A 27,657-nucleotide genomic window follows, 5' to 3' on the forward strand; every position below is an offset into this window, starting at 1 on the left:
ATAATTCACACCAGGTTTGGACAGGGCAGAACAGGATTTTTAGGCAGCGGTACCTGCTGGTATAGAAATTCCAGTCAGGAATTGTTTCCATGCTCTTATATTTCTTTGAAAGTAGGCCCTAAGAAAGCAGTGTCTTCCACTGAGCAATACCTTGGTTAATGTGAATTGAGGAGATATTTCCACCTTGCAGAAAAGAAGGTAGAAAAGATCATCAGTTAGGTAACCCTTGTAGAAAAGGTCATCAGTTAGGTAACACTGATGGTGGGCTTGTTTTCTTGGAGTAACCCATTTATGAAATGGCCATACAGTGTGATTTTGTGAAGAGAGATAACTAGGACCTGCACAATGCTAATTTTATTTTAAAGAAATCTCCACTTAGGAATGGGTGCCTCCAGGAGCTTCCACCCTGGAGCCTATTTCTCTTAGAAATTCCAACACCTTCTAGCTTAAACATACACTTCTGTGTCTTCCCTCTACCATTCCCTCTATTTCCTGTGAAAACATTTCATTTTGGAAGCAGCCTTATGTATCAAATATTGTTTCTGCAGATGTATTTTGCAATACAGGGCAACAAGTCAATGAATTTGAAGACAAAAAGTGCTCCACCACACTCAAACAAACAACTCTTTTGGCAGGATAAGCCCATGGTTTAATCCATTGCAACAGCAGTGACTCATAACATCCACAATGCATCACCTCTTACCTTATTATTAAGTACAATAGGCTTGTGCCTCTTGAGCATATTTAAATCCTGTATCAACATTTATTTGGAGGTGTCCAAATTAGTTTATTAAGAAAATCTACAATAGTTTTACTATTGCAATATTACAATAAAGTACTAACATACACTAGAGGAAAAATATTCCCCTTGTTAGTTATGCTTCCTTGTGAATGTTTACAAAGCATAGTAGAAAGAATAGGTCAAGCTTATAGATAAGAAAAACATGTCTTTAATATAGATAACACAGGTCTGTGATGTTTTTCTGGTAAACTCAGTAGAACAATGCAGTAATGCTACATTGCACATTTATAAATATGATTGCAGGGATATAGTGTGCTGTATCAACAAACATTATTCTGTAATAATTCCCATGTCAAATATAATTAATAATTTATGTATATAAATGCAAGAAGAATTTGCATTGTACCTTTCTGTGGAAAATATCCATTTATACTGCAGAGGGTCCATATTAACAACCACTGATATATCATGAATAAATATAATAGATAATACCAAGCTTAATGAAAGGGAGAAAACAGGCATAAACTTAAAAATCAGGTTTGGGGGATCTTTCCATATGTCAGGCTTTATTTTATTACTATTTTTTTCATCTTATGTGAGCTGACACCACAAATTTCTGATGCTGTACAAATAGAATTGCTAGTCCTATAGTGGGGGCTATAAATTTGTTCCAGATTTGATCCAGATTTTCCAAAGAAGTTTATACATGTGTTATACTTTGGAAATTTTAAAGACAGTCATGCAAGAAAGGCCAATTTAAAACAAGGGCTTGGATCCTGCTGCTCACCTTTGTTTTAAGGAAACAGGACTTTAATTTGGTGTTGAGCACTACTTCAGCACAAGTTCCACAATTTAAAAACATGTTAGGGAAACATGTCAAGATCCAGAGTCACCATCATGTCTGACAACAGCCTTGCTGTCTGCTTTCCATCGGTAGCTTCACCTCCTGCAGAAAACTGGTCAAAAAGAGTCTTGGGGTTAAACTAAATATACGAGGGGGTTTCCATGCTGGGAAGGCTTTTACAGGCACTGTATTTTGTTTTTGTCTATCCAGAATAGATATATTTCAATTTATTGCAGACTTCTTAACATCCCCTCACTTGGGCTGTTTTGATCTAAGCTTCTTCACCCTAGATAGATTTGCTAAGTATTAAGTCTATATAGAAAGATCCATCCCTCTCAGGTTCCTGTTGCTCAGAAGCAGCTTCTAGCTGCCAACACTTGGATTAGCACAGAATCACCCAAAGAGGATTTTCTACCATTTCCACACACAAGTGGTGGGCTTCACTGGGCTTACTAATGCCTGTAAAGGGAAATCCTGCCTCACTAGCTTTTGGAAGTTATACAGGGTATCCATATATCTGTGGTATATTTTACTTGGGTTTTCAACAAGCCATTGACGAGGTTCCTGACAGAATACTACTGAAGAAAATAAGTTGCCATGAGACTGATGCTTGGGTGAACTGAAAGCTGCCTGCAGGTAGAAAGCAAAGGGATTAATTGTTGCTATTCAGGATGAAGAAGAATTAGTAACAGCACCTCTTAGGGAATGAGTATTATTTAAGATCTTCATCAATTACCTGCACAAGGAAATGTTGAAGAAATATCTCAAAGTTTGCAGATACAACTGTACTGCTTCAGGGAGTCAAATGACACACACGTGGCAAGGAGCCCTAGAAAGGCAATACAGCGCTGAGTGGGTGTGGCAAAAACTGGTAGATGAATTTCTGCATAGATATATCATGCACATAGAGAGAATAATCTAAACCTTACTTACCCAGTGCTGAGCTGCAAACTGGCAGCTGCAGCTCAGGATGGAGAGAATGGGCATTGCTGCTGGCAGCTCTCTGAATTCATCTGTTTCAAATGCAGCAGCAGCTAGAAAGGGGAACAAAGTTTTGGGTACTCTCAGAACAGATGCTAAGAGCAAAATAGAAAACAAAATCTTGGTGCATTCACATCCTGAACACTGTGTGTTTCCACATTTTATAAAGGACATAGAGAAATCTGAGAAGATGCAGAGAAAGACAAGAAAGATTATTAAAGGGATGGAGCTGCAAAACCGAAACACCTGTGACTTTCATGATCTTATCCCACTCCCACACCCAAAGGCTTGAGGGTCAAGGCTTACAAAACCGTGAAGGCAGTGAGTAAAGCAATACAGAATTGTTATTTGCCAAGTTCTATGGTATCTTATGGGTACTTACTGAAAGTAGTTGGAGAGAAGTTTAAAATCTGTGAAGGAAGATACTTGTTTTATACCACAGATATACCTACCCTACCTTCTGGAATTTGCCGCTACAGGAGGCTGTGGAAACCCATAGTGTCAACAAGCTGAAAAAAAAGGTGAAGCAGACAAACTCCAGGGCAGCAGGTCCATAAAAAGATACTGAAAGGCACAGGCAGGAATGTGCTCGCTGCCATCCTCATCAGGGTTGTGGGTGCTGGAGGGGTACCAGGAGGAGGACTGCAGAGGGGCAGGGATCACAAATTTTCTGGGAGCAGCATTTCGTATTGCCACTGTTGGAGGTGAAACGGATGATTAGTTTGACCCAGAAGGCCATTTTCTCTGTTGTCATGAAAATAAGACCCTGCACTCCTTTGGTAGAGCTTAAAGCTGCCACTTCAGAGTTATTTCCACCCATTTAATTTTGATTGCATCTCAGTAGGCAGTAAATGATGTGGGATATTTCTCAACTGAAAGAACTATGTGGTAATTATCAATGGCAGGATTTTGTGTGTGTGTGCTTTTTTGGCTGTGTCAGGATAGGAGTTGAAGAAACAACTTTAGATTTGGATCATCAGTATAAATCTATAGAACTTTAAAATGATGTAAATCTATTCAAATAAGAGAAATATGCTGAGCTAAGAGAATGAGTTACAAACAAGCAGGCACATAACACAAATTTTATTTTTAATGAGTGTATTTTTTTAGGACCACATTCTGTTACTCTCATTAAAATTTCTGGATCAGAGTCCAATTTATACAGCTGGATTTTGTTCCCAGGTGTTCTGATGGCATGACTGTTGTACTTTGCATAATGAGCAAATCATTGTTTTCAATAATGAGGAGTTGCTCTAATAACGGTTTGAGGCCTAAATCATTTTTTAAAGGACCAAAAGGCCAAGAGGCTGTAAAACCCCCTGGCCACGTGGTGCCAGCTCTGGGGCCATCAGGAGCACTTCAAGCTTCTTGGAGCTGCTCCCACTGTGCCATTCATCTCAGCAGCAATTCTCTTTCATCTTGAGGATTTCATAGGAACTTAATGTGGTAGCTTCTCCTCACCTACCCCTTTCTGTCATACTTAGTTTTCTTTCACTGCCCATCTAGCTCTAAATACCCTGCACGGCAGAATGCCTCTTTGCTTTTCTCTATTTCTCCTTGCTCCTTCTCCCAGTTCAGAGAAACAGCAGAAAAAAATGATGAGCTTTCCATCACCCCTCAACCAGAAGGTGATTTTCTGTTGCAGAAAATACTGAAGAAAATATTTGTGTTACGTATAGCTAGCTATTTTTTCAAAAATTGTTCTGAGGCATGCTTATGTCTACTTATTTATATTCATCAGGTATCACGTCCCAAGACAATTAGTTGTGGGTTGCAGTTTTGATATACATTTGCTGTGTCACAATGCAGAGAGAAGAATGCCATATCATGTCATCTGTAAATGTGCTTTATTTGAGTGAAAGTTTGAAGCATGATGTTTAGTGTATTTTGTTGCTGTTGATGTTGTTTTGTTTTTGTTTTCTTTTCCTTTTTTCCTGAAGAGTAAGAGAGCAAATAGCTAATAATGGGGAAAAAAAAAAAAAAAAAGTCTCTCACAGACTAGTTATGTGTGAAAAGATGCCATTTGAATTAATGGCTGGCAATTTGCTCTGCATATAATTTACAGTTTCTGTGTCCCTATATATAACAGCAATAGTAAAAACCAACATCAGTTATGCTCTTACTGCTTTTAAATTTCGTTTGCTGCTGCTTGCATTAGCCTTAACTTAGTTTGGTCTATTATTGCCACAGAGAAAAAAAAAAAAAAGTCGTGCTATAATTAAGGGTGGGAATTTGTCTATGTTTAAAGGTGCTCTAAAATCCATTGTTTATTTCAAATACAGTGAAATTTGGTGGGTGTATAGAGAGTGTATGAAGATGTAGTTGCATTGCAATCTGGGATAATATAAACGGGAGATTGTTGAGGAACAGTGCCTCAAGGCAGAAACTTTTCATTTTCATGTTTGACAGGTTCTTATAACACATTGCTGACATTGTCCCTAGACAATCAAATCGTAATTCTGATCATGTCTGATTGATCTCAGTGGCTTGACATTTCCCATTGCTAGCACATGAGACTCACATCCCAGTATCAAGTAAGGAATCCTGATTTGAAAACCAGTGCTCTCTAAACTTTTTGCAACACTCCCACAGCATTTTCTGCCCCTCACGGCGAACTCAGCTGAGGCAGCAGCAGCAGTTCTCCCCATCTGTGTTCAGTTTCAAGAGGGACTGCATAAAGGCTACTGGGATGCACAGCTCAACTTTTCGGTTCTGTTTTCAGTTCTCTCTCTGCACTATATGTTTCAGAAATGTAATCATAAATCTTCCTCTGTTGCCAGCCCAAATAATTAAGGGCTAAATCATGCCATGAAATATGAGACTAAACAATGTTATGCTGTCTGGGAGCAAATCCAGAGGCAGAGCAGCTACATCTCTAGTGCTGTAGAGGCCAAAATGGTTATCCCTTACATTCTTTGCTCACAAATGCCCTCAGAATCAGCAGTGACAAATACCCTTGCTGGTATTCCCCTAGGGAAGCTTCAACAGCATCCAGTATTTAAATCACCTTTGGAGGCTCACTAACTTTCAGGCTCTCTTGTGTGACTGACTGACAGAATTTGTAGCATAGTTGTGTCCCATAAACCATCATTGCAGAGACCTCAGTAGCTTCCTGAAGTGGTGGATAGCTCCACCTCTTGATTCAGTCCACAGTGGCAATACCAGCTTGAAACCTAAGGAAAGATCAGCAGAGTTGTATCACCTTTACAATCAGTTTGAAACTTGGTTCTTACTTCTCTCTCTGCATGAGCACTGAGCCCCAATTTTCTCAGTCTGTCAATATATATCCATTGTACAGTAATCCTCATGTTCCTTCCTTTGATTTCCTTTTGTCCTATCCTCTCTACATGTCTCTGACTATTCTTACTTTATCTTTAAATGATAGAAGAAATATGCAGGCTTTTTCAAACAGCATATTTTTTTTCTTACGTGAGCCATAAAATGATGTACCTCTTTACAGCTGATCTCCTTCCCTCATGAGGTAAGACAGTCAGTGCATCTTGGAAAAAAGAAATAAAAGATGCGTCTAAAAATAGCTTTTGGGGAGTGAAGGTGGAGGTGAACAAATAGTTCTGTTATAAATGACAATTAGCCAAGCCAGCTGTGATTGTTGAGACTATCTCATTTTGTATCATTTGCTTCTGAACATACATATTGTATACACATATATGCACATATGCATATGTGCATATATATGAAATGGTTGTCTTTTTTTTTTTTTTCCAGTTCTTTCTGCTTCTAGATTGAGGAAAAAGTTAAAATCTGAAATTTCTTAATTTTAGATAGAGGTTGAGACAACTTTACAAATTCTTGTAATGTTATTCCAAGTATCACAACTGATAATGCTTTCTCTTCAAGGCCCAAATGCTAGCAGCGAGAAATTGCAGAGGAACATCCATTTTCAATTTTGAGTACATCTTGAGCTCTTCTGATCTCATAGAAAAGTTTGAAGCTGGCTCAGAAATGTAGCCTAAAGAAAAAAAATAAAGTAAATAAAAAAAAAAATCAAGACTTAAAATCATATGACTTTTAAACAAGTCTGATGTTTTTCCAACTATATGAATTTTGAAGACAGGATTTGCAATACCGTGCATCATAGCTCTAAGCCAGTTGAAGAAAATATCCCTATCAGGTGTACTACTAAAAATGCACCAAAGTGCTGTCCTGACTATGAATTACCTTAATCTTTTATGTTCAAGTAACTGTCCTAATTCAAGTCTTTTCTATGTTTACAATCTGAGCAAGACCCAGAAAGATGTTAGGTACTTTGCAAAATTAGACTCAGCTGTATAGGCAGAATTCATGTCAGTGCTGACATTTTTTCTAACAACTTTAAACCTAAAACAAAATTTTTACTCCTAAATTAGAAATTTACAAAAATTCAGCTAATAGTGATAAAGTTGCAGCAAGATCTTTCTCTTAATAATCTTGCATTGCTCTTTCTAGCAATTTCACTGTGATATTAATTCCCTTGACTTCAGAAGCAACAGCACAGTAGACAGATCTGAATTATGTCAGTGAGCGTATTTTGCAAGCCATCTATAAATGCTTCACTGGTAGAAAATGGCACAATTTTATACTACCTTCCCAAATTACTGCAAAGTGCAGCTTTCATATTGAAATAATAAATGTATTCTTAGTCTCCACAGGCCAGACAAACTGAAAGAAGTCTTTGCTATAGGTTGTCAGAGAAGCTCACTGAATCTGCGCTGGGTCAGGGTTACTAGGACTTCCAAGCAGCACACAGTCTCTGCATGCGGAAGCAATCTGTTCAATACTCCAGAAAAGCTGCCAACCTACTGCTGCTGCACTCAGCTTCCTCTGCTCAGGGACTCTTCTCTGCAAGGCTTGAGAGGCATTAAGAATTCAGTTGGGCCATTTCCCTGATTCTTCTTTTAGGGTACCTAAATAGGCACCCTAAAAGAAGGTGCAGCAAAATGTATGAAATACATGTTCTACAAACTGCCTTGCAGTGCTCTGGTCCTCCTCTGGATGTGGACTCATAGCAGGTCCTCAAGCTCCCAGTGGAGATGAAGTCTATTTTATGTGTGGGCTCTGAGAACTGATAAGCCAAGCTTTAGGGATAACACCTTATCCCCTTATCAATTACTCTTCCCTTACACAGCTCATCCTCCTGGTTGCAGTTTCCCTTTGTAGACAGTAGTATTTGTCATTTGTTTCAGCAATGATAATGGAAACTAAAGGAGACATACAGTGAGATAAATGCCAATAGCAGAGGTTCTCTGGATTTACACAGATCTATCCCAGACTTGCACCTAATCCCCTCCCAAGAAATTTTTATGAATGTGTGCCTTTGGAATGGGCTCAGACTGACATTTACAGCTACAAGCAGTGAGAGAGGTGAGATACATTTATTTATTTTATATTTGTGCTTGTCCTTCCAGCCTTTGGGATATACTATATTTGTTGGAGGATGGGCTTGCCCTTCTGGACTCAGCAAGGGCATTTTTTATCCTTTTCAGAATCAGGGATATTTGGCAGTACTTTTTATCTCTTTGTCATATGGAGGTGATCAAAATCTATAAAAAAGGAGACAAAACCAATTCCTCCAGACTGGGCAACATATCAGAACCGCTTATTGCACTTTATTGTGTCTGAGAAGAATGCTTCAAATCATAATCAAAATGACTCTCAGAAGAATGAAAATAGCTTGCTTCATCTTTACACAGGAAAAATAAAAACAAGTAAATGATAAGTGTTAAGCATAACACTGTAATTGCCTGTCTAGTAGCCTATATTCAGGCTGAACTCCCACTGTCTTAGCTTCATTTGTCACGCAATTTATTTAACGGGTCCATCATCACAGAAATGCTTTAGATACCAGGAAAGACAAGTCAAGAGATAGTGGTGGCCTTTTAAAAAGATTGTACAAAAACATGGTGAAACCCTAAAAGAAATGAGTAATTTCAAGCAAAATCAAGAATGGTATTTGCCTGACACTATAATGAATTATAAGTAAAATGGAATGCAAACAACATAAATTAATCCAGACTTCCTGAGCATAGAGCTCAGAGAATTCATTAAATGCATAAATATACTGTATTCTGTGTACTTGGATCAAAAAGTATGAAAAGTATACTGTAGCTGGAAATTAATAGAGTAGCTGCTTGAATAGTAATACCTTTTATTTTATTATTCCTTTTTTGAATAGGTAGTTTTTTTCAAGTCACCATTTAAGTCAACACTTTTCTAACACTTCAGAGCTATGAAACAATCTTTGAAACACTGATGTTGCTTATTTCTTGGGCTGGTCCTAAAGTAGCACCTCTGATATTGTAGTAAATTTTGGAACACATGAAGAGCCTCCTAAGGCTATATCCCCAAGGAAATTGAAGTTCTAGGAGATCTTCCATTGATTTAAAGGGGGAATACATAAAAATATTAACAACATTGATATTGAGGAAATAATAGAAATAATCCTGCAGAAGTATTACTGCTTACTTAGTGTAATTTAGTACCGCACCTATATAGGGTTATGTTTTCTCTTGAGCTATACTAATTACTAGTTATTGATTACTTATGTTCACCTTGTTATTGCAGGTCTGTGACAGTAGGGACAACAAATTAAAGAGTCCCTGAACACTTTTCAGAGAACCATTGCGTCCAGACAAGAGATGTTAAGCTACTGTAAGGAGCATCATTTCAGGGCCTCACAATGCATTTTTATAAACATAGGTATGCTTATATATGCACTTCATGCAGAGAACAAAATATTTCTCTTTTACAGGAAAACTCAAATTTTGTGAGGTCAAAATGCTGTTAGATAACTCTACCCCTCAGCAAATGCATGTTGTTCTGGAAATGGTTCCAAAGCAAAATCCTGTATCCAGAAAGAAATCAGCCCTTGCCTTGGCCAGAAGAACAAAAAGCCATTCCCTGGACTGCTGAGCAGGGGGTGGTCAATTGTTCCAACCCAAAAGAGTGAATATGAGAAAAGGAAGGGCTATAGGCTGGTTGACTTGCAAGAAATATGTGCCCAGCCTATGGTATGTGACACTGAAGAGCTGCCTCTGGAAAGGATTATGATCTTTAAATTGTCATCCCATTTAGTAATCCTAATGGTGACCACTATCATTTTCATTTTAGGCATACTGCATTGAGCCACAAATCTAAAGGTTTGATTGTCCCTCTGTGAAGAGTGAATGATCCATCTGCCTTTAGCAGTCTGCAATACAGGAAAAACTCTGTTATATGCTTGCAGTTATTCTTCATGGCAAAGAATCTGTATTTAGGGATTCAGATGTATAGTTCTTCCAAATGCATGTTAGAGTAATTTGAGAGGTTATCATCCGCAGCTGCCTGTCTTTTCTCTCTGCCAGAGGTTATTGCCTCTACAGCAGAGAAAATTGAAAGGCTGGCACATTATGTGCACTGCTCATCGCCTGGCACATTGATTTCAGCTTACATAATCAGTGGGCTGGGCTATGAGTGTAGGTGGCAGTAAGCTTTAATTCATCATCCCTACTGGGATGATGAATCCCTACTGGCAGCAGTAAAGTACTTATCAGCTTCTACAGGTGATAGCCAAATCCCACAGGTATTGAGGGCAAAGCCCTAAATGCCCACCATGCAGGGTGCTGAGCATTGCTACAAAGCACCATTTCCCACATTGCATGTCACACGGTTTGTAAGGGGGCAGGAGGAAGAAGTGCTGGCTTCTAGTGTAGCTGCATCAGATAACCCTGGGGATCAGGAGAGCGCTAGGCACATCCAGGTCTAGTTGGCCCAGGAGAAGTAAGGCCGAGAAACTTTGCAGTTAGGAGTTCAGGCAGCCAAAGTGCTAGAAGTAGCCATTGGAGAAAAAGCCTGGAGAAGGACTTGGAAAACTTAATAATAAGCTCTGTGAAGCCAATCTTTTAAACAGTACTTGAATAGCAACCCCACTGGGCACCTAGAAGGAAATCCCAGGAGGCATCAAGTCAACCAAGTATCAGAAAGTGAGGTGATGGGCAAGTCCTAAATGGTATCCCTCCCAAGGCAGCTGTTTTCCCAGACTTGCCGTGGAGCCTGAGAGCATCTCAGTCTGGCACGTGTTGTTCAAGTATTCACTTGAGTAATGAGAAATGCAGCTCCAACACCTGTTCTAGTCCTACAGGGGAAGGGACTGAACAGTTGCCTCCTAAAGGGACTAGTTTACCTCAGCAAAGTGCTATTGTGGAAATTGCACATCACTTCTCTTTTGTCTGAATAACGTGCAGTCTGAGAATGACTAATCTAACAGACTTTGGGGGGATCTAGTGTGTGAATACATCTGAAGCTGCTTGGCATAGCCAGGGTTCTGTGAATGCCAAACAGCGAGAGACACTGAGGGACCATTTATGGATGCAAATCAGCAGAATTTAAGCACCTCGGGGATGAGGAAGCAATTAGTCAGAACGTCTGAAATTTCTAATAGTAATTTAATTCTGCAAGCAGACATCTTGATTCACAAGTAGGCTTTAGGTTCCTTGGTGGATTTGGCCTTTTTGATCTGAAGATATTTCAAAATGTATCTGTGAATCATTAGGAGTTAGGGGCCTTGATGTCTTCTGTGCTCATTTCCTTGTAAAAGAATCTAAATACCTTTCAGTGTCTGGGTCATGAGGAATTCTGTGAAGCACACTGGAGTGTGAGGCTTTTCCACAGACAGAAGTGACCTTGCTTGAGCAAAGATGTTTCAGCACAAAGCAACATAAAATTTGTACGGTGTTTAGTAACATCAGAAAGACCCTCTAATCTGGGCATTCCTGCATAGAAAAAAAATATATATATTGAAGACACCCAGGCATTGTTAATTATATTCAACCCATTAAGCACAAGCATCATACAGAGCAAAATCATTTAGGATTGACAGGTTTTCATATTGCTACCCTTAGGCTTACCCCATGTTTAGAGCAACTCCCATTGATTTCTGTTGACATTAATGACCCATTAACAGCGGCTGGCAGGCTGCTCTTGCCTACACCCATCCTCACCCCCTGCTCACTAAGCTCTCTTCTCTGCACGTTGCTGCTAAAGCAGTGGCCAAAGAGTGGGGCAGCAGCAACTGCAGTAGAACCAGACCTTCCTAGCATAAGTGAACATCACTGCCATGGCTTTATCTTCAGAGATCATGGTGATGGAAAGTTTTGTTTTCCAGGGTCAGACTTCACCACCTGGCAGCCCAGCCCAGCTACTTTCCCTTCCTCTATCCCAGAAGGTGCAGCAGACGGAGGAGGTCCTGGCTGCAGTGAAGCAATGGGATCCTTGAGTCTCGTAGGAGTGGAGGGTGGAGGTGTGAGGCTGAGTGGGACTGGGTGCTGGGAAGGGGTGACAGGTGTGCAGCTTCCAATTCTAGGGTGGAAATTAAGCAGGCAATGATCCTAGGAAAAGAGGCATGGTGAGACATGGGAGAAGGGTGGAGAGAGGAAAAAAAAAAAAAAAAGTGAATAAGACCTGCTTGCCCTGCCAGACTTCCACAGCTCCCTTAAACCTTTCATTCATCCTGCTCAGAGCCCTTCAGACTTCACTGACCCCCAGTTCCTCCAGGAGGATGAAGTTTCCCCTGACCTCTTCCAATCCCACCCACATACCTGTGAGACCATTAGTGATCTCCATCCTAGCCCCTCTGCTCAGTCTTCTCCAAAGCCCGTCAGTCCTCATGTAGCACCTGGATGGCCTTTCCTCACCACCCAGTGGCCTTTCCTACCCCAGGAGCCTGGGCTAGTCACTCTTAATTACATTGCCAGGAACCCCCACGTGAGCTTGACTGGCTGCACTAACCTTGCTCCTGGTGGGGAGTCTTTTCTCACCCAGCACAGCCCTTTGAAGTCAGCAGGGCTGTTTTTGTGTGGAAGTGCTCACCGCTGAGATGAAGGAGTGCATAATCAAATCCAAAGTATTCTGCTCTGGCACTGTCATCCGCCACACTTCTCCCAGAGCCCAGTCAATACACATTTATGGGTCTGCATCTAGGTGCTCTGCATAACTGGTGAAGATAATTATTCCAGTCTTTCAGTCTTTTTCACCACTACCACTCTCTGTCCCTGTTCTCCTATAGTGAGGAATCCCATAATGAAGACATACTGTAAAGTTTACATGAGACAGTGTTTCTTCTGTATCTTGGTTTTCCAATACTATCTTCTATCTGATACCAGGCTTCAAAGTTGAAAAGTAATGTTATATTCAATGATCAGTGACCATGGGGTTGACAATATCCTTGTAATATGTGATAGTTTTTTGAAATAAACTATTCACTTTTGATGAATGTTGTTGTTTTGATGAATGTTGTTGAATTTTTAATCCCTGATTAACAAACGACCCATATACATGTATATTTTAGGTAGGGATACATTTGATTTTTAATACATATCTTATATTTTAATACATATCAATGTTAACTATGCTTCAAATAATTTTAGCTGCATGGAACAGATGATAGCTGATTCTTTCTTTCCATTCTTCAGTTCCTCCTCACCTAAGTCTGATCATTTTGAGGCAATGGAATAAGTTGCTGGCTAGAAAGAAAGTTTGGTATGGGATCTGAGACTGTGATACCAAAGTAAAGATAACTACACAGAGCACAATGCGTGTAAATGAGACAGAATAAATAACAAGAGAACAAGTTACTGAAAATGGAATTAAAAGAGAGAAAAGAAATAGAGAAAATATAGACATAAAGTAAAGAGCAGAATATAGAACTTTGTTACTGCTTACTATTGTAATGGCCTTGCTAGAAATGCATAAACTAATCCAATTCATAAACTTTAAATCCCCTGCTCCAGATGAAAAATAGTAATGATGTAAAATTCATGGTATTTGTGACTGGTCTTTATTGACAAAGAGTAAACACCCATGGCTCTTAATAGAGCTTCAGCTACTGATATAACATTTCCACTAGAGGCTAATGCTAGAACTTCAGACTGCACAGGAAATATGTCACAGGAGCTTAAGAATCTCTTAACATAAAGTGATTATTATATATCCTAGTCTTATTGCTCTCCCAGCTATTCATATTCAAGCTTTGAAATGTCTGCATTTATTCCAGCTCTACCATCCTTTCTGCTCTTCTTAAGTTGCACAGAAGTTGTTCAGGAAATCAGCACCAGTGTCTTTGTGACTGATATGTAAATCAAAAACAAGTGGGAAAAATATAACAAGCCTTTAGGGAAATGGAGGGGCTCTTTATGGCACTTGCTTGATGCTCTAGCTCCTCTTAGAGTAGCTATTTCTAAGCTATCAATTAGACAGGGATGAGTAAGTGAGATTATTAACATTAGAGCCATTCAGTTCAGGACTGTTATTTCAGCTCTCATTTAGGCAGGTAGTTCCTGAAACCTGTTAGCAGCGCAACAAAGCTCTCTGCTGTTCTCAGTCCATTTCTAGCAAATTAGGGCTGAGAGAACACTGATAGCGTGAACTGTCTCGTCAAAGAGACCTCTTATGAAGATTCAAGACCTTGATGTTTCTAGATGCCAGTTAAATAGCTCCAAAAGGTATCTTTGGGCATTGTAAGATCTGTTTGTAGGTGAACATTAGCAAAAACTCTAAAGCAAGGAAATTCTTACTTGTTATTTATGCTCACCTACAGACACAGTTTTCTCAGGTGCTGAAATTAATTTGTTCTGTTTTGCTCACAGTGTAAGAGTGGCATAAGTTTTGTTGGAGAAATAATGAAGTAAAAAATAAAAATCAACAACAATTACACTAATGAACAGTTATACAAAATCCATTCATTAAGAGGCAGGAAATGAAAGGGATTATAAATCTGCAAGATTTTTGAATGTGGGAAAGGTAACACAGTGGTTAGATCTGCTACTAGCTCAGAAACAATTGCATATGTGATATGTGAGAGGAAAATTAGAGAAACAAAGTTTTCTTCCCAATTTTCTATCTACAGCAGAAAAAAACCAACAACAACAAAAAAAAAAAACATTTGCTTAAATTATACTAGTACCTTTAACATTTCATTTCTAAAGAATTAGCAAAAAATAGGGTTGACAGATTTCCCATCCAGCCACTAGTCATTGCAGTCACAGATTGATATATAGTTATTTAAAACCAGAACACAGATTATTACAGAACAAAAAACACAGAGGCAAGGTGAAAATTGAAAATGCCTTGGTTTGCAGTTATCTTATTTTTGTCATACTGTCCTTTTTCCTTCTTCAGTCAAAAGAAAGAAAAATGCAAAACCAAACCCAATCTAACCCAGAACTGGAAAAAGAAAAGGTATTTAAATTTGCTATGAGTTAAAGGCCTGACTAAAATTTGTAAGAAAAAATAATTAAAACTGAATCTATTAAGATGGATTACTTGACTGACAACAACAAAAGGTCTCTTTCAGGTACTCATTAACCTCAGCAATATCAAGGCACAATGCAGATAAAGCACTTGTTTACTGCAGTACAGCAACAAAAATTAAAAGTAGGGAAATGCAGAAATTTGAAACTGAGTGTTTTTTTTTTCTCATATTTTCCTGCTTTTGCAATATAGTTTCCAATTATTGAGGGTCAAACTGACTTTCATGTGATCATAGATTCACTATTTCCTTAGTTCTTAAATCAATAATTATAACACTTCCCCATGTATTTTCATATCATGCTTATTACATTCATGAAAAGTATCTGAAAGTAATAATATGACAGCAGTATCTTTGTGTTGAGATTACATTTCTTACCAGCTTTGAAGTCGGTTCCTGTCTGAAGTCCCGTGCCCAGTTGTGATAGATCATTAAAAAGAAAATGATCTTGACATTTTATTTTAATAGCCCGATTTTGCTTTGGCCAAACATGAAGCACTGACCTTCTAGGGTATGAACTTTCCCCACTAGTGTATGTTTTGGGAACAGAACACTGGGCTGAAGAGGGAATCAAGAAGGAAAAAACAGTTCAATCAATACCAGACTAATAGCTCCTTACCAAATGAATTACTTTCCAAGATGGAGGGAGGGAAGAAAAATCTTGCCCTATTCTATATCCTGATATTTGTAAACATAAAAATTATTTACAGCATAATCTTGGCCTTTCCTGTTCAGGCTATAAACTTAAGATTCTTATCTTCAGGACAGTCACCCTTTATAAAGCCAGTAATGCATTAATGCATTACCCTGAGCTATGTAAAAGTAGAAAATACATTTATATTAATAGAAGAACAATCTGCACATGTGATTTTAGTGAAATGTATTTCATTTATATATATATATATATATATATATATATATATATATATATTTGCATGCCAATTCCTTATAGCTCAGAATTCATATTAATGTGTCTTCTCCTATGGGACCAAGTGGAAATAAGGCAGATGAGGGAGACAAGGGTGATGCACTGAGTAAGAAGTTTGCTTCAAAGACAGATTGAAGGAACTAGCATCTTCTCTGGAGGAAGAGAAATGAAGATGGGCAATTGTCTAGGTGCCATCATCTCTACCACATGAGGCTATCATAATGTGAGTCACTAGAGAAGTTGGATGTACCCCAGGAGAGGGACCTGTATGTGTCTGGTCTACCTATCCATCTAGTATTGACCACTGTCAAAGACAAGTAATTTGACTAGGTGGATACAACCAAAGAAAAGAGCTTCATGTCTTCTTATGTAAGATAGAGTAGAATTTACCCTTGCACACTGTGCCTGTATATTTATAAACTTATTTCCAATCCACAGCTTAGGAACTTTTTCCAAATATATTGGCTATTGAAAGAGGGAATGACATAGTGGGAAGGCTGAGAGAACTGAGAAGGGATTCTTATCAGCACTGCTGCCAGTAAGAGGAAAACAACAAGCTTAAAACAACAAGCTTACCGACCAAAGGCTTGTGATTTGTGTTTATACACCTGAGATTTGGAGTCAAAGTACAGGCTGTTGCCCATAGTTTTATAAGGCTTCTATTGCTAGAGGGTTAGATAATTCATTTTTCTATCAGGGTATTTGAGCTAGTCATCTGAAACCTTTTCTTTTTTATTTTTTTTATTTTTTTAAACAAATGATCATATTTGATAATATCTGTATTGATTTTAGTAGCATAACCAGTATTCTAAATTCATTGCAATTAATGAAATGAAGAATATCTTTCTCTTTTTTTTTTTTTCTTTTTTTTTTTAATGTCAACAATATGTGTGGGGAAGTGCGATGCCAAAGAGTTCAGAATTTTGGAAAATCTCTGTAGTTCCCCCTGGAAGTATAGGTTTCCATGAAAGCAATCTGAAAGCTGGAAGCAATTTGCTCTGGAATTTCACAATATATTTTTTGATTGAAAAGTAATAATATGTGCTAGGAAATGACTGGACAAGAATATTTACCTGTGCATAGACCAACACAGAATAATCTACAGTACAAGAGAAAGTGCAAATTGTCAGGAACGTTATAAAAATACACACAGTATGTGCAGCAGTAAGTCTTTCAAGACAGTCTGTTAAAACTGAGACTTTTTTTTTTAAAGCTCATGCATGATGAAAAAGATGGAATAGGAAATGTCTAGGTCATTGGTTATTCTTTAAAGGTAGAGGTAACAGTTGTAGAGGTAACAGTTCTCAGCTGCAGCTGTGAAACTTGCTCAAATCTGATCCCAGATCCTATGTTCTTTTCAAAGTAAATAAACATAGTCAGTGTTTCAAAACAGGTCTTTAGTGATCAGTCCTATCACATGTCATCTAAGGTTCCCAAAACAACATGTTTAAATTGTGCTGTCCTACTGATTAAAAAATAACTGTAGAAAAGATAACTTTAGTACAAGTGCTAGGCCCCTATATCAGATCAAGACAATTTTATGAAATCCTGTTCTTATACTACATGGGCAAGTGAAGTCAGGAAATTCTTAAATATCACATTTTTTTCAGCAAGGGAATAAAGTAGTACAAACAGTGTTCTCAGAGAAGAGGCAACAGTTGCATTTTGTGATTTCAGTGTGCTGCTCTGTGGGAAATGTAAAAAGTATGCTTTAAAAGTATGAAATAAAGTAAAGTCCAGAGAATTATATCTCCTTAGCTAAGCTGCCAAAAATATTTATGGAACTAAAAATCTCAAGAGCATAAAGCAATTCATACTATGTTAATGTTTGTACTGGGAACTTTCCATTAGTAAATATATGAGAGAGAATAATCATATCCATCCATCTGCTTGGTGGCTGTTCAACCACGGAAGCTGCTACATGTCAATTATTAATCCTCCTGGGGATAGAAAAGCTTTTCTTTTTTTTTTCCCTCTGGAAAGCTGGTTTTCTGTTTATTTGTTCTTATTTCTTTTCTGCTATATATATAAAAATATCTTTTTCTTACAGATTTTTACAGATATTGGTGGATACATTTTCTTCTCAGCAGTATGTTCCTTTTTCATACAGGTCTACTATCAACCACATTACTTTTTTCATTAGTAAAATCAATGATCAGGATACATGAACCAAATCTTTTTCAACTCATTCAAGTTCTTCTGAGACTGTGACTTCAATGCCTTTCTTGCAGTGATGTTTGTTCCACAGATACTCATTAAGACATTTCAGCAGCCATGCTGCTACCTTTTTCTTGATCAGGTAGTGATCTTTCTAGTTTCTGGCACAGCAACAGACGTGAATGCAAGAAAAATATTTATAAAATATAAATCAGCAATGTCTAATCTAAATGTAGCAACAACAACAAAACAGTGAGCATGGCTTCTGGTACTACTATTTAAAAGCTAATCAAGCAAGCAATGTAACATTGAAAAGAAATTAACATCAGTGAAGGAGGGTCATTTGCTGATGCTAGCCACATTGAGAAATCATTGATTTCAGCTGGAATCAAGAAAGATTAGTTGTTTGTTGTTGCATTATGCTACTTTTCACAGGTTGATTTCTGCTGGGACAGTCTGCATTACTAATGTCACTTTAATAGCATGAGAACGTTAAGTACATTGCATCAAAGAAAATCTTTGCAGTAAACATGAGTACTAATTCAACTTACTTCTCAGAACTGTCACAGAGTAAAAGCTAATTTACTCATGCTAATTATTGAATGTGACTCAACACAAGCAACTAAGTTGAAAATTAATGAATAAACAAGAAAAAACTAAGCTTCATATATTACAGTTATGAAACTATTTGCTTAAGTCATTTTAGGAACATGAGGAAAATCTGAGGATTACAAATTTAAATTTTAATTTACCCAGAAAGTCTTTTGGAAAAGAGGGATAAATAACATTGGGTATATAGTCTGTACAAAAGGTTTGCCCACACAATGTATCAGTGTTTCACTTTATCTTATTTTACTATTATCTGCTAGTAAACAGAAAGCCAAGGGAATTACAATCCCTTTGTGCTGGGCAGTGCCACGTGAATATCTACATCAGGAGCCTGTCTCAGAGACACCACGCTACGTAGACAGTTAGTAACCAGAGGAAGGAAACAAAAATCTTCCCTCCAGCTCACTGACTTTCTGAGTCTGGTCAATGACAAAACTCAGGGCCCAGGAGCACTCATAGTTGTGTGGCTTTTGTTTCACCTTCTGCCCCCCTGCCTTCTTGCACTTCCTCCAATGCTACAGCCTGCTCCAGGCTGAAGTTTTCATTCAATGTTTGAAAGGCATTTGGATAATCCTGTTAATGGTATGTTTTAACTTGTGGCTAGCCCTGAAGTGGCCAAGCAGTAGGACTAGATGATCTCTTGGGCTTGCCTTGTTCTGCACCAGGACTGAGCAGAAGTGAATGAAAAGAATACAGAAATGAGAGGAAATGGCACCAGCCCCAGAGGACAGCGCTGCCACACACAAAATTTTTATGCTCACCTTGCCCCAGTCCTCAGTGAAAGTGCTTATGGCAGTGAGGAACCTGGCTGGATTTGTGGCAGTGTTCCTACCATGTTCTTCAGGCCTGCAGAGCTGGGAGGAAGGTAGACCTCAACATGCAGCTGCAGGGCATTATTTTCAGAGATACTGAGCAGTGCTGTTGCCTAAGGGAGCAGAATGGAAAGAATTAAAATAGACATCTTTCCAGATTCATACTGTGGCTTTTTTCCAGGCAGTTATCAAAGTCCTCTGGGTTGTCCGTATCAAAAGCACAAGGTAGAAGTTCACATCAAGTGCTTTAGACATCATAAACCCAGTCAAAAATCCCTTGTGCATTTCTCAGAATATTTCCAGTTGCTCTGGTGTGCTTTATTTCAGGCTTTAGGTGGAATTCTTTGCTGTATTAGAGATGTATTTACAATCCTCTCATTTTTGTATTCTTTTCAAGTGTTTTGGTTTGAAGTTCTTTAGCTTTGCTTTTATTGTCAACACACTCCTTTCATCTTATGACTTTCTTTGTCTTCTAAGAAAACTGATAGAGAATTGGACACCAAAAACTTATGGGGAGGTAGACAGGGAAAGATTTTACTCTCGAACAGGGCTTGTTTACATCCTGCAGGCAGAATTGTTTGGACATATTTCTGTCAGTAGTACATTGTATTTTTAATGCCACTAAGTAGTGTTCTTTTGTCCTTTCCAGGAGAAAAAGGTTAGATCCCTGATTTCTGCTGAAGCAAGGTAAAATCTTATTTCCAATGGTATAAAAATCATGTTTGTTCTCGCATAACCTTATGCATTTTCTTCAGGTTCAAAACCCACAGACCCTATGAATAATATTCAGGTAGAAACACTAGGCTTCACCTGCTTCCATGTCAAAAGGAAAAATGTAAAATGTAAAGCTATGGCAATTTCAAAGCACAATCACAAAGCAGTCTTTCTGCTGATCAGTTACTACAGCAAAATTGACCAAGATTTGAGAATTTTTTCAGTTATGAACAGTGTGTCAAGTCTGAAATGAAAACCAAAACCTGACAGATTTTGCAAAACTTGGGACTGATATTATTTACACTGATCTGCTGGATATGTACCTTGGATCTGAAAGATTCTTGGCTTTAAGTAACCAATGGCCTCTAATCCTGTTCCCCCTGTTTTTTCTGCATGTAGGGAAAGTGTTGGTTTTTGTATGTTTGTTTTTCCTCTGCATTTAAATAAGTATCAACTGCAAAACTGGGATCCAAATCCCAATTCAGACTTCTCCCAATTTTAGAAGTTTGGGATCTACAGCTTTATTTCGGGCACATTTGTCCTTTCAGGCTCTCTGACACATCAGTTAAGCATTTTCTTAAAAAGCAACACCCAGCCCATCACAACTTGTCCTGAAAGCAGCTCACTACTTCATAGCATGACTTACCTGCAGCCCCAGTGTTCTAAGAAAAAACAAGACTATAATGATACTTGCATATGTATTAAAATACCTTTATACTTATTATAACTTATGTGTATATTAAAAGATAATTTTAGTATATACCTGATGTAATTTATTGCTTATCACTTCATGGTTAGTTGCAGTTCTCAGTTTGAAGGATTTACCCAGCAGAAAACTTGAGGATATAACAGGGTAAGTCTTATGCAGTCTGGAGTGGTGAATGATATGTGTCTGAAAAATTGTTTATTTGCAATTTTTTACACTGAAATGCTTCTTAAGTATTTATCATTTTTCAAGAGCTTGTCCTGTCTACTTAATGGAGAACTGCAGAATGATACCTTCATGAAATAACACATTCGACCAAAGTAACTTGATTTTCTGTCTCTCTAGTACTGTTTCTATCTGACAGTTGTTGAAGGAGGTATTTGACAGGGCTCTTTAGATGCTGTGCACATCACTTCACCCATCTGTGGCCCTAATATGTTTTAGTTCCATTTCTACAAATTAAATAAAATTCCCACCTACCCTGATAGGACTAGGCCTTTTATTTACCATTGCAAAGTCATAATGACAATTCTGCAGAGACATAATAATAATTAAAAAAAAAAAAAATAAAAAAAATTGTGAAATCTGGTTGTTGCATAACACACTCCATCTCCAGATGGTAAAATTAAGTTGTCTGTAAACACTTTCCAGTATTGCAGGGGGAAGGGACGTGGAGAAGAAAAGTCAGGGCTGTGGGTTTGTGACAGAATTTAAACCCTTGCTTACCAATAACATTGCAGGCGAAATCTTCTCATTGCTTTCCTTTCTTGTTCCTTCCAAGATCCATCATTTATGACTTATCATACAAGATAGGATATAAAATTGCAAAGCATTAAACTGTAGACAGAATTAGCTTTTTCACAGGATATCTCCTGCTACTGTGGCAATTGGAGGATCATATCTTGTGCTGTAGAACAGATCCAAGTATTTCAGCATGCAGCAAGGTAAAGCAGGTCAGGAACTGTCTCCAAAGTGTACAGACACATCCAGGTTTCTACTTCTAAAAAGTTACAGTAAAACTCTGACTAAGTCCCCAGTCGGGGAGGGGTTTTGGGGCTTGATTTTTTTGGCTTTTTAATATTTATGGAATACATGTTTTGAGTTCATATTTTGAGCCCAGAAAAGTTGCAAATGTTCTACACATTTCTGAATAACACATACTTTAATTTAAAAATTTTGTTCTTGTGTGAGTTAATGTCACTCTAGACTATAAAATCATTTTTCTCCTCCACTGCTTCCTAATGTTGATGTCTTTAGACCAGATCAACATAACTGGATAGGTGTTAGCTGATGACAGCAAATTAATTTTTGTCATCTGACATATAGAGGCAAAAGAAGCATGCAAGAACCAGAAGAATATCTCTTCTCTGTGACCCCACCTGAAATTATGTTCTGTCTCTTATCAGTCATAGCCCCATCTCCTTGATGCTCCTGAACTGCTGCTGCAGAGTGAGATACTCCAACAAATCATTTCAGTTAGTCATTCTCCAAAGTAATCATCATGCTGTCAGGAACTGAATCAGTCTGTTTATTTACTTTGATAAATCAGCATTGTTACATCGTGGAAGAAAGCTAGAGAAAATACTGGCACAGTGCTATCCCTTTGACCTTGGTGGAAGTGAGGTTCCCGCTTCTGCAGCTCGTCCCTTAGAAAAGTGATCAGGAACCTCAGGGCAAGAATAACCCCAGTCCTGTGTCCTGCACTTCAGCAAAGAACACTTTCAATACAAATGTGTTCCCATGCTTCATATATTATAACTACTGATGTATAATTAATATTTACTGTTAAATAGAGATTCTTCCTCAAGAAAAGTAACAACGCAGGAAGAAGGGAGAAATATTTTTTTAATCCTTCACTTATTACTAGCTTCTCCAGAAAGTGTGAGGCCAGAACTGTGCCTACTCTGATAGTGTTGCATTTAAATCAACTCTTGTCATGAGTGACAACTCCACAGTGCTGTGTCTGCTGCTCTGAATGCACTTCACTTTAGCTGTGGAAAACTGTAGGCGTTTACATTAGGAGATACCTGACCTGACTCTCAATCTCCTGCAAGAGACTGCTTTGCATTAATTCCATCAAAATTCTTAGACCAAATAAGCTTTAACAATCTCTCTCTTCACCATTGTACTCTAGCAACATCATCTAAATGTAAGTAATGAAAAACAAACTCTGATTTTAGAAGAATAGTCTTGGGAGCCTTGATTAGCTGTTGCATTCATGTTTCTAATACTTACATCTGCATAAAGCAGTGAGAAGAATAAAAGATCAGGGAGAGAGTCAACACAATTTTGCCAGGCTTGTCAAAATCTCCTTGTCCAAACTTCTTTCTTCTAAAAGCAAGCTCCTAGACTGCAGGGCTTCTTTGATACTCTGCAGCTGCCTTCAGCATGATGTGCTCTATGACACTCTGGCTTTTCCCTGCCAGCACCTCTTCAGGAAAGGTTACGGCTCTGAAGGCTTGATATGAATGGTGAGTAAAATTTTTGCACTAACTGTAGACATTTGGGCTCTCACCGCCACCTTGGATAGCTTATCCACCACTGATTTTGATTCTGGGCATATTTCATGACAGAGCCCAGAGGATTAATTCCCAGACAGAGTCAAGACCCATTGGCAGCACCAGCAATGCCCCAGCACGCAGCAGGCTGTGCTGCACCGAGCTGGCCTGCCCAGCTTCCTATGAAGCCACCCATAAGATATCATCTAATAGCAGGTGTCTGTGCATACTATGAAAAAAAAAAAAAAAAAAAAAAAGAAAAAAAAAAAGAAAAAGAGCTACTCTGTAGTGCTCTGTTGTCTTTCAGAAGGAAATTCCAGGTTCCAAAATGCTGGCTGACATTTTGAAAATCTTTTCTCCTTAGAGCACAGCCCCAGCTCAAAGCAGGCGTCATTTGCCCTTCTGTGCTAGAAACATCAGGCTTGCCAAATGTGAAGTACACTTGACAGGAAGGTGATCTGCTGCCATGAAGATGTCTCTCTGCAGCACCCCATTTCCACCACACTTCTGCTGTCTTCTAGGTCTTCAAACTATGGGTTTCAGGACTATGCTGAAGAGCCCCCCAGATCAGCCTGTTGTATAAATTTGTATTGATTTTCTCTTAAGGTTAGAGCTCAGGCAGTGTTTGCAGATAACCTCTAGTGAATTGCTCTTTATTATACCTGCCTTGAAAAGTTTGAATTGCTTGAATAGAGTATCACTGAAAGCTGCCCTTGCCCCCAGTTTTTCCCTTTTCTCTGTCATGCTTTTTTAATCCTAAAGCACTAAACCTAATATATGATTTCGAGAAATAAAATAACAATACAGCCTTATTGTATGGGGCAACAACTAGGGAAATTCAGAGAAAACAAGCTGTTAAATTAAATATACCTCTGACTTGGAAGCAGGCAAATTAGGAGTGAGGGAAAGTCAGGAAAGGGAAATGTTACTTAAATATAATTAAGCAGCAAAATGAGGCAGGATGGAGTGTCCTGGCTAGATGTGTGGGGAATATACTGGCAGTAGAAATACATACCACTACAACTATAATGAGAGCCATATTTACTTGAAATAGAAGGCAAAATACAGTGATACCAATTTATTACCAAGTTAAAGGAGATCAACAAAGCTCCAACATATTTTAAAACATAGTATTGATAACAACAAGAGAAAGCCTTAATGAGGCATTTCATAGCCCAATGCACTGAACTTCAGAAATTAATATTTAAGGAGAGTCTCAAGTCTTATTTCTTATTTATTGGTGTTCTGAGATTTCCTTGCAGTAAGGCCTTCTTACAGCCCAGTTTCTTGGCTACAGTTTATTTTGGATAATTATACCATGCCTATCTAAATACATTCTGGTTTTTGTTTGTTTGTTTGTTTTATTTTTTGCCTCTCTGTGGGCATTTTCTGCTATTTGTGAGTCTGCGGCTAGGTCTATGCAGGAGTGGAAAGGGAGAAGTGAGGATCTTTTCCTCCTTGCTCTGCTCACCTTCTTGGGCTCACTGAGCATCTCTATAGACCCACGCATAGCCTGCCTTGACATGCATTTAAATGATTAACAGTTGGCTAATACACATCCATTTTAGTCTTTTTTTTTTTTTTAAATCATAAAACGTTGCATGATGTTGCAATACAGATATGTGTTTACAGATGAGGACTATGTGCAAAACGTAAGGGGTGGACTTTCTATGAAAAATACCGATAGTCACAAATTTTGTAGTCACTATTAGGGAGATCTCTCTTTCCAATGCAATATGCTGTGAAAAACCACAGAGGAGAGACTGTGATACCCATTATATGTGATGTTTGTGTACATCTGGGAGTATTATAATATAAAAATAAGGTTAGAGATGCTGTTGATAAATTGTCTTTTTTTTCTTTTGACAAATTAAAGAAGTTGAAGAAATGAACTCACTGTGTAATACCACTGACAGCCTACAGAATAGTGCCAACCCTTCAGAAACCATGGGCTCTTTCAAATGTGCATGAAAATGTGAGCAACCTGCTAACATATTTGATCTTGAAATCACTGTATTCCCAATAGCAAAACTAAATAGAGCTTTCCTGTCCAATTCTATTGCTTCCACTTAGACTGAAGATAAAATGCAGCAATGAGTCACACATTCACATACATTGTCCACAAAATTAAAATGTTTATCCTTTAAATTGCTTTGTGGCACCCTTGCCATACAGGATTCTTTTTATCAATTTAGCAATATGTTTGTGAATTTAATAAGTGCTTATAACATCATGACAGCTCTGAAGACGTTTGTAGAAGCAAAAAATGGGTAAAACATGAACCCAGAACAAATCTGTTACTGAGAATAGATGTGGACCCTCATATTATCTTACAGTACCTCCAGTACCTAAAGGAGGCCTGCAAGAAAGCTGGAAAGGGACTCTTTATCTGAGAGTGTAGTAATAGGACAAGGGGGCAATGACTTTGAACAAAAAGAAGGTAGATTTACCTTATATATTTGGAAGAGATTATTTACTATGAGGGTGGTGAGGCACTGGATCAGGTTGCCAAGAGAAGCTGTGGATGCCCCATCCCTGGTGTGGTGGTTTTACCGTGCTGGGCAGCTAAACCCCACAACTGCTCTCTCACTCCCCCTCTTTTTAGATGAGGAGGGGGAGAAGTAAAGCAAAGAACAACTCACGAGATAAAGATAATTTAATTAAAGGGAAATAATAATAATAATTAAATAAAGATTATTATGAAATAAACAATTTAACTAAAGGGAAATAAAAAGGGAAAGGGAAAAAGGGAGGGGGAAAGGGAAAATAAAAAGAAGGGAGGAAAACAAACAAATAAAATAAATGAAGGCTATGTGGAAGTGCAGAGGAAATAAATTACTCTCTACTTCCCACAAATGAGCGATGATTGACCACATCCTTGAAGCAGGGCCTCAATGCACGTAGCCGGTGTTCAGGAGGAGGACCAACTTTTTCAAAACGAGAGCCCACTCCTCCCCTCTTCTTCCTGTTTCCACCTTTTATTGCTGAGTGTGACATCACATGGTATGGAATATTCCTTTGGTTGGTTTAGGTCAGCTGCCCTAGTGATGTTTCTCTCCTCACTTTTTGCCCACCCCCTAGGAGGGTTAGAGAGAGGCCCGATGCTGTGCCAGTGCTACTCAGCAGCAGACACAACACTGGTGTGATAACACTGCTGTTCCAGCTACAAGTGCAGAGTACGGCACTGTATGGGCTGCTGCTGGGAAAGTTAACATTCCAGCCAGACCCAGTACACCTGGAAGTGTTCAAGGCCAGGTTGGATGGAGCTTTGAGCAACCTGATCTGGTGGGAGGTGTCCCTGCCCATGGCAGGGGGTTGGAATTAGGTGGTCTTTAAGGTCCCTTCCAACCCAAACTATTCTATGGTTCTGTGATCTTTGATGTCTTCAAGATGGCATTAAGCTGTCCACTGAGCTTTTGTCATGTCTACTGTCTATCATCTCATCTCTGTGCTATTTCCCACTTGGCAACCAAAGCAACTCGATAATCAAGTCAAGGATTTTTAGGGGAAGAATAAAGTTGCCAGCAACCACTTAAACAACCATTTGCACCATAAGTACGACAAAAACTTCTGTTCCAGCTTCTGTGTTGCAGGAGTAGAATTACACCTGAGGTACAAAGGCAAGTTTTATAAGAACAGAGGCATCCGTCTAGAGCCCCAGCAAAAATCTTTTCTATTTGAGTCCTTTCTTTAAGGATCTGAACTGTTCATCCAGCTTGCTTTATGCTGCAGCAAATCTGCCTGCATATGTCCCAGACAAACTACTTTACAGTGGTGGAGGCATCTTTTCCAATATTCAGACTATGCAGAATATATTTGGTATCCTTTTAAATGTGAGACCTGATATTAAATAGTTATGAAGACATTGTGAAGAACTGTACATCTTGTAAAGAACTCTCTCTCCATGTTTTTCATGGTTAAGAAAAGCTGCGTTTCCATGGCATTCGCATGCCCATCTTGCTGATTGCTTTTGTACTGTCCAGAGGTGCTGAATCACAATTGGAAATAAACAGATCTCAATTCAGTTGCTGAATCATAAAGGCAGAGTATTTTTTATTTTACTTTATATATTTTGTGTAATGAAGTATAGGGACAGACAGTTGAAATCCATGGTATGATTTAAAATATGATCACATGCTTCAGCAAACCAAAACAGTTTGAGTGATATCTTTCTCTAAGAAATATGGAAAAAATATCAAGAAATAAAGGTTTGAAGTTGACCCAAAACATAGTTTAACTTAAAAGGAAACATTTTATTTCATTCTGACCAGCCTAGTTTGCATTTGGTTGTGTATTTTCCAATTTTGTCTTTAATATATATTCATTTCTAAATAATACATGAGATTTTGAAAATGAAAAAAAAAAATGTTTTGATAAGGCTGAAAC

General features: G+C 38.4%; 2 long non-coding RNA genes across 2 annotated transcripts; one reads left to right on the forward strand and one right to left on the reverse strand.

Moving 5' to 3' along the window:
* Positions 1-927: 927 nt before the first annotated feature.
* LOC106017552 (uncharacterized) lies at positions 928-2,905 on the reverse strand. The gene is made up of 3 exons (XR_002402845.4): positions 2,520-2,905; positions 2,323-2,415; positions 928-2,216 (listed from the first exon to the last, which is right to left on the reverse strand). It is a non-coding gene; the product is annotated as an uncharacterized lncRNA (long non-coding RNA).
* A 4,849-nt stretch (positions 2,906-7,754) lies between these two features.
* Positions 7,755-12,743, forward strand: LOC110352972 (uncharacterized). The gene is made up of 3 exons (XR_003496997.3): positions 7,755-7,928; positions 9,129-9,263; positions 11,707-12,743. It is a non-coding gene; the product is annotated as an uncharacterized lncRNA (long non-coding RNA).
* The last annotated feature ends 14,914 nt before the right edge of the window (positions 12,744-27,657 follow it).

This window comes from Anas platyrhynchos, chromosome 4 (genome assembly GCF_047663525.1).
Source record: "Anas platyrhynchos isolate ZD024472 breed Pekin duck chromosome 4, IASCAAS_PekinDuck_T2T, whole genome shotgun sequence".
Taxonomy (NCBI): Eukaryota; Metazoa; Chordata; class Aves; order Anseriformes; family Anatidae; genus Anas; species Anas platyrhynchos.